The sequence below is a fragment of the Benincasa hispida genome, chromosome 7 (assembly GCF_009727055.1).
Source record: "Benincasa hispida cultivar B227 chromosome 7, ASM972705v1, whole genome shotgun sequence".
NCBI lineage: Eukaryota > Viridiplantae > Streptophyta > Magnoliopsida > Cucurbitales > Cucurbitaceae > Benincasa > Benincasa hispida.
In genome coordinates, this window is record NC_052355.1 from 3598912 (window position 1) to 3612700 (window position 13789).

Here is a 13789-nt window from a genome sequence, read left to right on the forward strand (position 1 = left end):
AATTTCTCCACTTCAAATCTTGCTACTGCCATTATTACTCTCTCAACTCTCTCTAAACTTTCTTCAAATTGTAATGGTGAATTAGCAAGATTTACTAACAATTTTACATATGCAGATGAAGAATATGAAGGAGGAAGAAGAGCTTAACACAAAAAAAATAAGTAGTTCGGCCCAAAGAGCCTACGTCCACGAGATTGGAAGAAGACACTTTTATTGAAGGCTTCACACGAAGGTAAGACTCCTTTCTTTTGTAGATTTCTTTTACAGAATGAAGTTATTGAGTTGTTTGCATGTAAATCTATTTATATTACAAGTAGAGCTATTACCTTTCAGTTGAGAGACTGTTGTAGAATTTAAAACTGGCCATTAAGATCATTTTGCTTCAAATACGAAAGAAAAAAAATTATAAAAAAAAAAAACAATAAAAAGAAAAACAAAAGAAGTTGCCTTACGTGAAAGAAAAAAAATCCCTACAAGAATACAATCATTAAACTAAATATAAACAAATCCAATCGGTTAGAGAAACTTTTAAAGAAAATTAAAAGACAAAGAAAATGAGAGAGAGAGATGAAAGCCATACCCAAACCTTCGCTACACTGGTGAGATGGAGTGCGCTACAGTCAGATCCAAAGGATGGAGTGCAGATCTGGCAAGATGGCTTTATTGTTAGATTCGACGAGATTGAGTGCATATCCGACGAGATGTAGTGCAGATCTAGCGAGATGGGAATGAAACCCGAATGTGAATAGATCTGGTACAAAGCAGGAACTCGACGGTGATGTGGACGACTTTGACGACGACGAACAAATCTACTATGAAATTGGACCTCAATATGGATGGATGACAGTGTGAACGATTGATAATGGGCAGAAATGCACGTTTTTACAGTACTAAGTTATTAAACAATGCAGGTTTGCGTTGATAAAATATATAAGATTGCGTCCAAAAAGCATTAAGTTCATAACATTGCGGTCGCATTCGTTCATCGCATGAAAATAGTTAACGTTTGTATTTTTGTGCAGAATATGCGTTGACGCAAGACGTAAAATGCGATCACAAGAAAGCAACGGTCGAGCGCAGCGTTACCGCAAGGCTTTGCAGTGATTTGTGCTCGCAAATATCTACTCAAGAAGGATTGCCACATAGAGCCGATGCAACTTTGTGGGCACATCTGGGTGAAAGCATAATAAATCACGATGGGACAAAAAGCTTATGATGGTCGATTCCGAATTAAGTTGACAAGCCGCTAACGAACTACTGTAACAAGTACACTCAACTTTTCAGTGACAAATATTCGACACATCAGACAGAGAATTAATGTCATCCCATCAGTGCAATCAGAAGAAAGAAGAAGCCTTTCACCCCGAAGCTCTATAAATACCAAAGGCAACCTTCAGTGAAGGGGTTCGTCTAGTTCGACAGCTAGATAATTCTCTCCAGAGTTAGAAGTAGCCTTGTTCTTAGTTTTTCTTTTATTTAAGGTGGAAACGAGAGAAGCAAGATTGTGTCGCGAGATCGTTTCAATGAACTTGGAAGAGTGCCAGAAGCGTCGAGATCAGAGAGAGGGCTAACTTCTGCAAAAGCAGGAATATCTTTTGAACAGAATAGAGTTAACAGTGTAATTTTGTCATTTTGTACTTAAACATATCTATAGAAATGGAATTTACTTCTTTATCCTTATCTCCCATTGTCATTTTGTACTTAAACTTATCTATAGAAATGGAATTTACTTCTTTATATCTGTTCACTCTCTGTTTATTACGCATGAGTAGCTAAATCTGTCAAATCGGTTGAGAAGCACTTAGCTAGCATAACTAGGAATCTTCATTCTATGCGATTATCTTGTATTATGTATGCATCATTCGTCCATTAGAGATACTTGGGAGGGTAGTCTAAAGACAGAATCTAGGCTTGGAAAAGTCAAGTAAGAATCTAGGCTCGGGAGAGTCAGATTAGAACGCATAATCAAGAGATAGGAGCTTAGGAAAAAGTATTGTTTGCTATTAACGCATCGCATGCATCCTAGAGATAGGTTATGATTGTATGCGGTCAACTTGTCTTTGTGTGCGTCTTGCATCATCGCATAGGCAAAAAGTAGAGACTTAGGAATAAGATCTATGGACATTATCGCATTCATCACATGCATCCTAGAACTAGGAGCACCGCATTTGCATTGCAAAACGATTTGCTGTTGCATGAGTGTAGCATGATCGCATAGTTTGACGTGTTCCCAGGAAACGCTAGCTAAAGACCTTCTCAACCTATTCCTCCACATGCTTAGTGTATCTACCGCATAATCAATCTTTTCTCAAATCCATCGCATACTTTTTGTACCGAAAACAACAACCTAAAACAACTCTTTGATTTATAGGTTACCGTAAAGTCTTCTTAAAAGTTATCACCGCATACCGTTTTCCCTAGTCCCTGAGTTCGACCCTGGACTTACCAGGAAACTCAGTGGGATTTATGCTTGGATTCTACTGAGAAAACTTGTTGCTCAACGCATTCCGATCACTGCAATTCATTTCATTTATTTCACCACATGAAATAATGCATCAACGACGTTGGACTCACCTTGACGACGTGGGCGGACCTCTACGAAACTGGAGAAAAAAAAAGATGATGGCCTACTAAGGGTGTGGGAGTTGTGTGAAAGAAAAGTGAATATGAAGAAAGAAAGTGGAAGAAGATGCGCAAAAGGGAGGGAAAGCCTTTGAGGAAGAGAGAAATAGGGTTTCGAGAAGAGGAAGGAGAATGGGATGGGGAATAATGGAGAGGCTGGGGGGGTGGGAAGAAAAGTGGAAAAGAAATGAAAAAAAAAACAATTAGGTTTGAAGTTGTTTTTATTTTTCATTTTCTAATTGATAATTGGAGAAGGAGGAAACAAACTTTGAGAGGGAAATGAAAATGGAAAGGGAGGGAATAAAATGAAGAGAGTTATCTACAATGTCGGTTTTAAACCGACATTACAGGTACGCCTACAATGTCGATTGAAAACCGACATTAAAGATCCGCTTTTTTTTAAATAAAAAACAAACTGACATTGTATATCTATTTTAGTTTTTCCAACCGACATTAAAGCCCAAATTTCTTTTAGTGCATCCACACTTAGTAGGGAAAACCTCTAGTCTTGTAGCACATAGAACAACCTCTCTAAGGTAAAGCATCCCAACACATGACCCAAAGCTTATATGTAAGCTATGATGGGTTTGATGACCTCTCTCTATATACTATTGAAACACATTCGCATAGCACTTAGATAATCACTAAAGGTACATGGGGGTCTAATGATTTGAAAAATATTTTGTTTCAAGTCTCCATAAATCTCAGTTAACCATAAAACATAATTAATGTAACGACCCAACTTTTTTTTAGATCTCTAATTGGGTCATTACTACTATGCATGGAATTTTGAAACCAAAACTATATGACAATTTATACTCAAAATAAAGATTTCCTAAATAAATAAAATTTCATTGAAATAATGTAAATATTTCTAAAATATAGTTTAGTTTGATATCCCTAAAATGTTTATAAACTAAAAATAAATAAATAAATAAAACATTTAAAATCAAAACCATGAAACTCAAGTATTCTCTTTAAACAATCAAAATATCTTTAAAACATGACTTTGAGCTAAAGGGACTCTCTGGTCCCGTATGGCACCTTCAAAAAAACTACTCGTCAAGCGCTTATTACATTCTTACCTTTTGATGGAAGCGCAAGTGCACGTGTCAAATTATAATATAGTAAAACGGTCAAGAGACTGAGAATCGACCTCTGAGGAATTTGTTAAAATCTTTTAGCTATTCAGAGATTCTTTGAATTTTATTTAGAGGACCGGACTATGATGCAAACCTAACTAATCTAATTCTAAAAAGCAAGAAAAGATAAAACTTGGGTGAAACTAGACAAAGACACGTCCTAGGGTACGATTTTGTTAAACGTATTAACCAAATTAATTATTTTGACCTAAGATTGATTCATGCACATTATAGATCTAGGAGTCTTTTATCTAGGTATCCTCTCTCGAGCTCAATCCTTTCTAATGACTAACCATCGACCCAAATCTCTTATATCATTTGACTAGCCACAACATTAAGTTCCTTTATCAACAATCTCTATTAATCTCCTATCACTCTCGTGCATACTCGATTAACCGTTTAACATGCTAGATGCAATTCAACACATTCTCTCGAGAGAGAGACATTAAGTCAAGAACATTTAATTAGTGATTAGTTAATCAAAAGCATTAAGAACAAATATGCTAAAATAATTATGCATAAATTCAACTTAAGAAACAACTAATTCAGTTTTCACAATCCATAAAACTAGATCAACACCCTAGAAACACAATTTAGTCACTCATGGTTATAATACAAACATAGACCATTCATGAGGTTTCCAAACACAGAGGAATAGAAAATAAAAGAGGGGAGAAACTGCAAGTCGTGTTCTTGACTCTCGTCTTCGAATCCGAAATCGCAACCCAACGAGCTCTTCAAATCTTCGATCCTTTGAATCTCCGAGATGCCGCCTCTGTCCAGAATTACACTTCCTAGGGAGGCCTCATCGAAATATTGCTTTACGCTCTAAATATAGCCCTAAAAATGCCTCCCAAAATCTGTTCAGCCATAAACTGCTTATGTAGAAAGTAGTCGCAGTGTTGCAACGCTCTGATGTAGCGTTGTAATGCTAACGATAATTTCATCCGTAGAACACATCACTGGTTGTAGCATCACAACGCTACTGCAATGTTGCGACACTGCCCTATTTCCATGAGCTCTCTACCTTGCAATGTCACGGGGCAGCGTTGCAATGCTTGTTCAACGCTGTCCTGCCTTTAATTTATGATTTTTCTTTCTTTTTTCTCCATTGATCAATGCCCTAGGTCAAAACCTTGACCTTCTTTGGGGTATTTTGGTCATTAATCTTCCAAAATTGCTTGTTCTCATCCAATTGCTTGATTTCCTACAATTAAACAATTAAAGCATCAAATATCACAAATTAAGCATAAAACTAACTAAATTCTAAGCCCCGAAAATACACTTTTTGGATGCGTTTCACTACCCCAAACATAGAACTTTGCTAGTCCTCAGCAAAAAAGGAACAAGACTATAATGAAATTTAGACAAGCATGCAAATTTCTCTAAACCTCAACATTCAAAATAAGCATATTAGATCCATTAATAAAAACTTTCAAGCACATCCCAACGTTAAAAGATTTCAAGGCCAAATCTCATCATCTTCCACATGTTTGTGTGCAAGTCACATTTAATTCAAAACACAAGAACTAATGTTAGGTTCAAGAGAGCTTCTCCAATTTTCTTCTACTCTGGCTCATGCACTAGTCATCAAGCATCCACACATTCAATAAAGTAATATGTCTACTAAGGTGCCTTGTTTATATATATATATATTAATAACAAGAAAGGCCCTAAACTTGCATCATTTTACCTGGGGGCACTAACTTTCACACATACACTACAGGGAATCATACCTAGTAAATTCCCAGGTGTCCTAACTGATCACAGCAACCACAGCTCTTTTTACCCCCATCCATGCATACACATTACAAGTTTAAAATAATAAAAAGTTATTTCTTTTAAGCACATGAGTATATATTGTATTTTTCTCAAGGGAAATAATAATATTCTTTTGTTTTCCTCTTAGTCTAACATTACAAACCATCATGCACATTAACCCTCTACCCGGTGGGACCTTTCGAGGTGACAACCAAATACAGTACACTTAATCCTCCTTTTAGTTAATGTTTCTAAATTAAAGTGATTATGTGCTCATGCTATGGGAGACTCAAAGAGAGACTTAAAGATAATTTAATTCAGAAGTATGTCATCCTATTTCCATAGTAGATCATCTAGCAAATTTAGAATAGCTCATAGGCAATCATAATCACTACATCCTCTGCAAATTTAACAATTTAAGCACAAGATCCTCTATTTAATTAAAAAAAAATTAAAATTTTCCTCAAACTCATCCATTCAAACTAATTGGTCAATAATCATGCAATAAGACAATTTTTCTAAATAACATGCATAGTAGGATAAAAACACAAGACAAGCAACAGTATGCAATACGTCCCCCAACCCAAACTTAGCAACATGTATTGTCCTTAATGCAATAAAATATGCGTGAAACTGGCCCGATTAGTTAAATAATCTACATGTGTCAAGCTTGCAAACCATGCTTTAATTTGAGGGCTCATGTAAAACCTAGACCAGAAAAAGATAAGAGTCCAAACCATGAGTGTTGAACTAAAAAAAAATAAAAAAAATAAACTAAAATAGCAAAAAGAAAATAAAAGCTTGGGTTACCTCCCAAGATGCGCTGAGTTTAACGTCCAAGCTAGACGACATAGGAGATTGTCCATCAAGGTACATAAAAATTCTCCCATTTTTTAGGCCCATTCTTGCTTGACTCAATATGACCTACAAAGTCTTGTAGGCTTTCCATTTTTTTCTAAGTACCTGAAAGCATAAAATTATTTTTGGTATTTTTAATTTTTGAAAAATAAAAAGACTCAAAATTAAAAGTGGACTCAAACTTACATGGCTCATAGGCTCTTCAACTTCAACCTTAATCACTTGAACTTCCTTATCAAAATTGGGCACATATTCTCTCTCAATCTCATGATCTGGCTCCTGATATGACTCTAATGTTTCCAACTCATCCTCATCGTCAAAATTTACAATAACTGACCTCCCTACCTTAGTGGCATTGGAAATATTTTTCTCAAACAAGGCTCTAAATGCATCAGCCATCAGACTGTGTTTATCTCTTAAACGTTTCAAAGTTGCCTCATTCTCCACGATTTGGGCTTCTATCCTATCCAACCTCCTCCTTACTTCTATACAAAACCTTCTGAATTGGGACTCTAAGATAAACTCTTTTAACTCGTCCTCTAAAGAAGGTTTTTCCAATACTAGAGGTGGATAAACATAAAAACTCCTATGGTCATGGGATGGTTAATTGATGGGAGGGTATGGGTTGAAAGACATTGGTGGTGGTTGTGGTGGTGTTGGACCTAGATTAGGTTGGTAAAACTCATAAGGCCACCCAAAATTATGATAAGACATGATAAAACAAACACCACAAAAGAAAAAAAATACACAAGAGAGAACTCAAAATAAAAAAAATAAAACAAAATAAAACAAAATAATCTACACCCTAATTAAAATCAGCCAAATCTCTTAAATATTAAAAGAACTCAAAACACAAGTCCATGGCAACGACGTCAAAAACTTGGCGGTAGCGCAAGTGCACGCGTCAAATTATAATATAGTAAAACAGTCAAGAGATCGAGTATTTTCCTCTGAGAAATTGGTTTAACTCTTTTAGCTATTCAGAGATTCTTCTAATTTTATTCAAGGGACCGTTTGTGATGTAGACCTAACTAATCCAATTCTAAAAAGCAAGAAAAGATAAAATTGGTGTGAAACTAGACAAAGAAACGTCCTAGGGTATGATTTCGTTAAACGGATTAACCAAAATAATTATTTTGACCTTAGATTGATTCATGCAAATTATGATCTAGGAGTATTTTATCCAGGTATCCACTCTCGAGCTCAACCCTTTCTAATGACTAACCATCGACCCAAATCTCTTCTATCGTTTGACTAGCATAACATTAAGTTCCTTTATCAACAATCTCTATTAATCTCCTATCACTCTCGTGCATACTCGATTAACCGTTTAACATGCTAGATCCAATTCAACACATTCTCTCTCAAGATATACATTAAGTAAAGAACATTCAATTAGTGATCAATTAATCAAAAGCATTAAGAACAAACATGATAAAATAATTATGCATAAATTCAATCTAAGAAACAGCTAATTTAGTTTTCAAAATCCATAAAACTAGATCAACACCCTAGAAACACAAATCAGTCACTCATGGTTACAAAACAAACATAGACCATTCATGAGGTTTCCAAACACAAAGGAATAGAAAATAAAAGAGGGGAGAAACTGCAAGCCGTGTTCTTGACTCTCGTCCTCGAATCCGAAATCGCAACCCAAAGAGCTCTTCAAATCTTCGATCCTTTGAATCTTTGAGATGCCGCCTCTGTTCAGAATTACACTCCCCAGAGAGGCCTCACCGAAATATTGCTTTACGCTCTCAAAATAGCCGTAAAAGTGCCTCCCTAAATCTATTCAGCCATATGGGCAGCAGCCACAGCGTTGCAACATTCCAACGTAGCATTGCATCGCTGACGGTAATTTCATCCATAGCACGCATCACTAGTCGTAGTGTTGCAACGCTACTTCAGCTTTACAATGCTGCCCTATTTCCATCAGCTCTCTGCCTTTCAGAGTCACGAGCTAGCGTTGCAACGCTTGTTCAACGCTATTCTGCCTTCGATTTTTTAGTTTTCTTTCCTTTTTCTCCATTGATCAATGCCCTAGGTCAAAACCCTGACCTTCTTGGGGCTATTTTGGTCATTAATCTTTCAAAATTGCTTGTTCTCATTTAATTTCTCGATTTTCTACAATTAAACAATAAAAACATCAAAGATCACAAATTAAGTATAAAAGTAACTAAATTCTAAGTCCAGAAAATGCACTTTTTAGATGTGTTTCACCTTTACCTTAAAAACATTTTAAGAAAAGGTTGAGTATTTAAAACACTCAGTAAGTAATCCCACTAGTAGGGTTAGGCTATGCAAACACGTGCAACATGAAACTGAATATTCTAAACTTGTGGGATCTAATCTGAAGTGCTAAAGCTGAACATAGATTGCATCTGAGTGAATAATTTAACTCATTCTATCATAGGTGAGTTGTACTCATACCAACGAACTCGAAGGAACATATAGCTAGTAGACCCAATGGTGCACATAATCTAGTGGATCCGAAGGTGAACATAATTTGGTAGACTTGAAGGCATACATATACTGGTGGACACGATAGTATAAAAGAGAGAGATGATAAAACAATAAAGTGTTATACTATAGAATCAGATTTTACAAAATAGAGAAGTGATGAAAGTCATTTTTTCGATATCACAGGCATAACATAGAGATTATTGCTTATGTATCCTAATTGAAATAACTGACCTTCATTACCCAGGGTGCATAGATGAGGAAAACCGAGGAAAAATGATTGAAGAACAAATTTGATATATGATAAAAGATAAGTTTAAGAAGCTAAGTATAAATTAATATTTGATAAAAATAAAAAACAAAAGAGCTCCATTAACAATAAAACACATCATAACTATAACTAGAAACAATAAAACAAATTAGATCAGATAATGAAGAATAATAATAGTAACTGTGAAAAAAGTAAAAGAAAAAAGAAAAACAAAATCAAGATAGAATATACTCAGTAAAATGCTCCAATATATCACTCAGATAGACAGATAGAAAACAACGATGTGATTGAGGAAGGAGAACTCACCGGAGATGGAGAAGTAGATGACGATAGATGTCAAAGATGGTGGAGATTTTATAAAAGAAAGAGTAGGCGCGGCCGCCAGAGAGGACTTCGGCCACTTAATAGACAGAGACGCTGATGGAGCCTTCGGTGATTTGCTTGGAGACAATGACGGAGATGTCGCAGGTGATTGAGCGATCGACGAGTGGGTAATGGTGGAGAGGCGGTGATGAGGGAGCGAGGGATACCTAAGGTTTGAAGAGGGAGGGTGGGTTGTGCATTTCTTTTCCTTTTTTCTCCTTTCAATTTTTTAAAAATTGAGTGTATAAAATACATATAAAAATATATATTTAACTTTTAACTTTTAAAATTTCATCAATATATACACATTTTTTCCGAAGGCTTTAAACAACTTTTGATAAAAATATTATTTTCAAGGATAAAAATACCTTCGATAAAGATTAATACTATTTTATGAATATTATCTTTTTAAAATTTTTTAATAATTTTTTTAGTGGTATTTTTTCAAGTTTTTTAAAAACATTTGATAAAGGATAATATATTAATACTTTTTTTCAGAAGAGTTTAATAACTTTTGAAAAAAGTAATTTCTCAAAGGTTTTCTAAAAGAATTTTATAAAAATAATATATTTTTCAAAAGGTTTTTAAAAGTCTTTTAATAAATGTTTATTTGTTTCAAAAGTGTTTAATAATATTAGATGCAACTAGATATTTCGACCAAGAATATTTCTTTTTTCAAATGTTTTTAAAATCCTTTGATAAATGCATATTTTTTTCAAAGTTGTCTAATAACGTTTAATAAAAGTTGTTCCCACGAGGATTCCGGAGAAACGTGTTTCGTGGAGTTGAACTTGAGTTGGTGTTGATGTTGGAGTTGATTTGATGCGATGTGGTTCAATCTCTAATATTTGATCCTCTGATTCTCTCTCAGTTGGGTGAATATGCTTGACTTGGAGAAGGAAAGCACCGAACGTCCTTGAAGTAGAAGTCTTGGAAGAGTATTTGTATCTTCAAATGTCTTCTGCCTTATAGGAGTGCAGCTTAAGGAGTAAGTTTGAAGTAGAAGTCTTGGAAGAGTATTTATGTCTCCAAAGGTCTTCTACCTTATAGGAGTGCAACTTCAGGAGTCTTGGAAGCTTGAAGTAGAAGTCTTGGAAGAGTATTTGTATCTTCAAAGGTCTTCTACCTTATAAGAGTGCAGCTTTAGGAGTGTTGGAAGCTTGAAGTAGAAGTCTTGGAAGAGTATTTGTATCTTCAAAAGGTCTTCTACCTTATAGGAGTGCAGCTTCAGGAGTCTTGGAAGCTTGAAGTAGAAGTTTTGGAAGAGTATTTGTATCTTCAAAAGGTCTTCTATCTTATAAGAGTGCAGCTTCAGGAGTCTTGGAAGCTTGAAGTAGAAGTCTTGGAAGAGTATTTGTATCTTTAAAGGTCTTATGCCTTATAGAAGTGCAGCTTCAGGAGTCTTGGAAGCTTGAATTAGAAGTCTTGGAAGTGCAGCTTCAGGAGTCTTGGAAGCTTGAATTAGAAGTCTTGGAAGAGTATTTGTGTCTTCAAAGATCTTCTGCCTTATAGGAGTGCAGCTTCAAGAGTCTTGGGAGTCCTCTGCTTGTTAATGAATTCTCTCTGGGACTTCTGAGTGTAGAAAATACTGCCTTAACAAATGAAGAGAACTTCTCTATTTATAGAGTTTTCAGGTGGGCTTTGTGGGCTTGGTTGGTCTATGGGCCTGACCCTTGGGCCCAATTAGTTGGTTTTGGGCTTGATCTGGAATTTGGGTCCAATTCAACTTTTTTGTAGTTTGGACTTTAAGTAGGGCCCAAAAAGTAAAAATATCAAATTGGACCAATTTAATCTCATCTGATTCATCCACGTGATGCTCATCGAAGCTTGTCTTTCAATTCAATTCGGGAAATGTGTCAACTACTAATTGGACCCAAAGTCAATGATTTAGAAATTCGTTGTTAAATTTAGCAAAAACGACGTGGTGACTTGTGATTAGTCCAAAATTTCTCATTCAAAAAATGCCCTCTTTTCGAGATTATGCACCGTATATGGGTGGATGATTCTCGAAAAAAAAAATGTAATTGAGATCAGAAGTATGATTATTTTGAACTCTTTTATTTGATGCATCATCATGATCAAAAATAGAGAATTTAGCTCAAAATTTTGATTTGAAAATCTTGTTCATTTGACACACTTTCGCTAAGTAAACTTTAATTTGAAATAAAAGTAGAATTTTATGTTCCACTTTAAATGAGGAATTTAATTTAATTCGAATTCAGACTAGAATTTGGGGTAAAATTGAATCTTGATCAATTTTGGTTTGAGATAAAAATTTGGGATATGCTCAATTTTACTTGGAAATGAGTAATAGAAACTGAGGGTTGATTTAAAATTTGAGATAAAATTTGGAATATAGCCAAATTTTGACTCGGCATTTTATTCATAACTCAATATCAAGGTTAACCATTCGAATATTGATAAAATTTGGGATGTGGCCAAATTTTAATTTGGGACAGATTTGACATTTATCTCACCCGATTTGGCTGGCTTGAATTTAGAATAAAAATTTGGATTAGAAGCTTTAGACTGAGATTTGGAATAACAGTTGATTTTAATTCCAATTTGAATGGAATATGAATTTGAACTTAAATGGAAGAGATTATGGAGAGCCAACGTTTTGGAAGACGGCCTTACTAGCGAGATCAGGCCATTACCAGCGATACCAAGCCATTATTAGCGAGATCAGGCCATTACCAGTGGTACCAAATCATTACCAGCGAGATCAGGCCATTACCAACGATACCAAGCCGTTACTAGCGAGATCAGGCCATTACCAGCGATACCAAGTCGTTACTAGCAAGATCAGGCCATTACAGCGATACCAGGCCATTACTAGTGAGATCAGGCCATTACTAGCGATACCTAGTCGTTACTAGCGAGATCAGGCCATTACCAGTGATACCAAACCATTACCAACGAGATTAGGCCATTACCAACGATACCAAGCCATTACTAGCGATACGAGGCCATTACCAGCGTTACCAAGCCATCACTAGAGATACCCTACCAACTTCATGGTGATACCCTACCAACTTCACCAAGAACTTAATTTGAGAATCGAATTCGATTCGTTTAACAGCTGAAGAAGGAATGATACTCTGCTGCCGGAGACAAGAAGAAGAAGAGGATGAAGAAGAGTGTAGAAACGTAGAAGATCTACATCTTCAAGGTGCTGAAGCAAGTTCATCCAGACATCGTTATTTCCAGCAAGGCCATGGGTATCATGAACAGCTTCATCAACGATATCTTCGAGAATTGGCCAAACACGTTGTCTCTAAAGGCACCAAGGCGGTGACTAAGTTCACAAGTTCCTCTCCTTTCATAATCTTCTGTTTGCAGTGCTTGCAATTAGCACGTGAAGTTTGTTGGAGAGAGCGAGATTTTGAGCGAGAAAGTGGGAGAAAGCGAGAGTGGAGAGAGCGACACTAGAGAGAGCGAGATTGTGGGAGAGAGCGAGATCAGCAAGAGAATTTCGAGCGAGATTGTGCGAGAGAGCGACACCAGCAAAAGGATTTCAAGCGAGATTCTCCCTTTTTTTTATTATTATTTTTAGTAATAATTTTTATCTTCATTTTTCTTCTTCTTTTTTTTTTTATCTCAGGTAGCCGTCTACTTTGTGGCTAGCGATACCAGCCTTAGCGAGATTTCTTTTTCCATACTATTGGCTTATGCCAGATTCTCTCAAGTCTTAAGCTCAAAACTCCTCGTCGTTGAATCTGGGGATTCAAAACTCCACCGTGACCCCTAATTCAGGCAGCCTCCAATCGAGCATGATCTTTTTTGTTGACTCTTAACTAATTTCAGCAAGAATCAGAAGTTCCACAACAAAATAAACAGTATTCAGTTCGAGTAACCCCTGATTTTATCAGATTTCAATTGATTAGTAGAAAAAAAACCCATCGAACTTAGCTATATAAATACTGGCAGGACACATGCTGTTCTTCATCTTGTAGTGTGATCTTCTTCGTTTTTACGTCCATTGCAGTTTGAATTGTGATTCTCTTTCGATCTTACGTTCTTTACATCCTTTGTCAATCGGACTCGGATTGCAAATCAGCCTTGAATTGCAGTAGGAAGCTGAGGAGAAGGGAGAAAGAAGGAAAGATGGGGAATTAGGACTTCCCTCCCTTTTTTGTTTTCATATATATATATATATATTTTCTTGTTTCTTTTTTTTTTTCACACTTCTCTTTTTTTTTCCACATGTTTTTTTATTTCTTCACTCTTTTTTTTTTAAAGTTTCTTTTTTTTTTTTTTTCTTTTTTTTTTTTTTTGCTCTCTTTTTATTATTATTTTTTTTTTTACT

General features: G+C 35.7%; 1 long non-coding RNA gene across 1 annotated transcript; it reads right to left on the reverse strand.

The window, feature by feature from the left end:
- Positions 1–4445: 4445 nt before the first annotated feature.
- Positions 4446–6692, reverse strand: LOC120080893. Its single transcript, XR_005482677.1, has 3 exons — positions 6570–6692; positions 6336–6488; positions 4446–4971 (listed from the first exon to the last, which is right to left on the reverse strand). It is a non-coding gene; the product is annotated as an uncharacterized LOC120080893 (long non-coding RNA).
- Positions 6693–13789: the final 7097 nt, after the last annotated feature.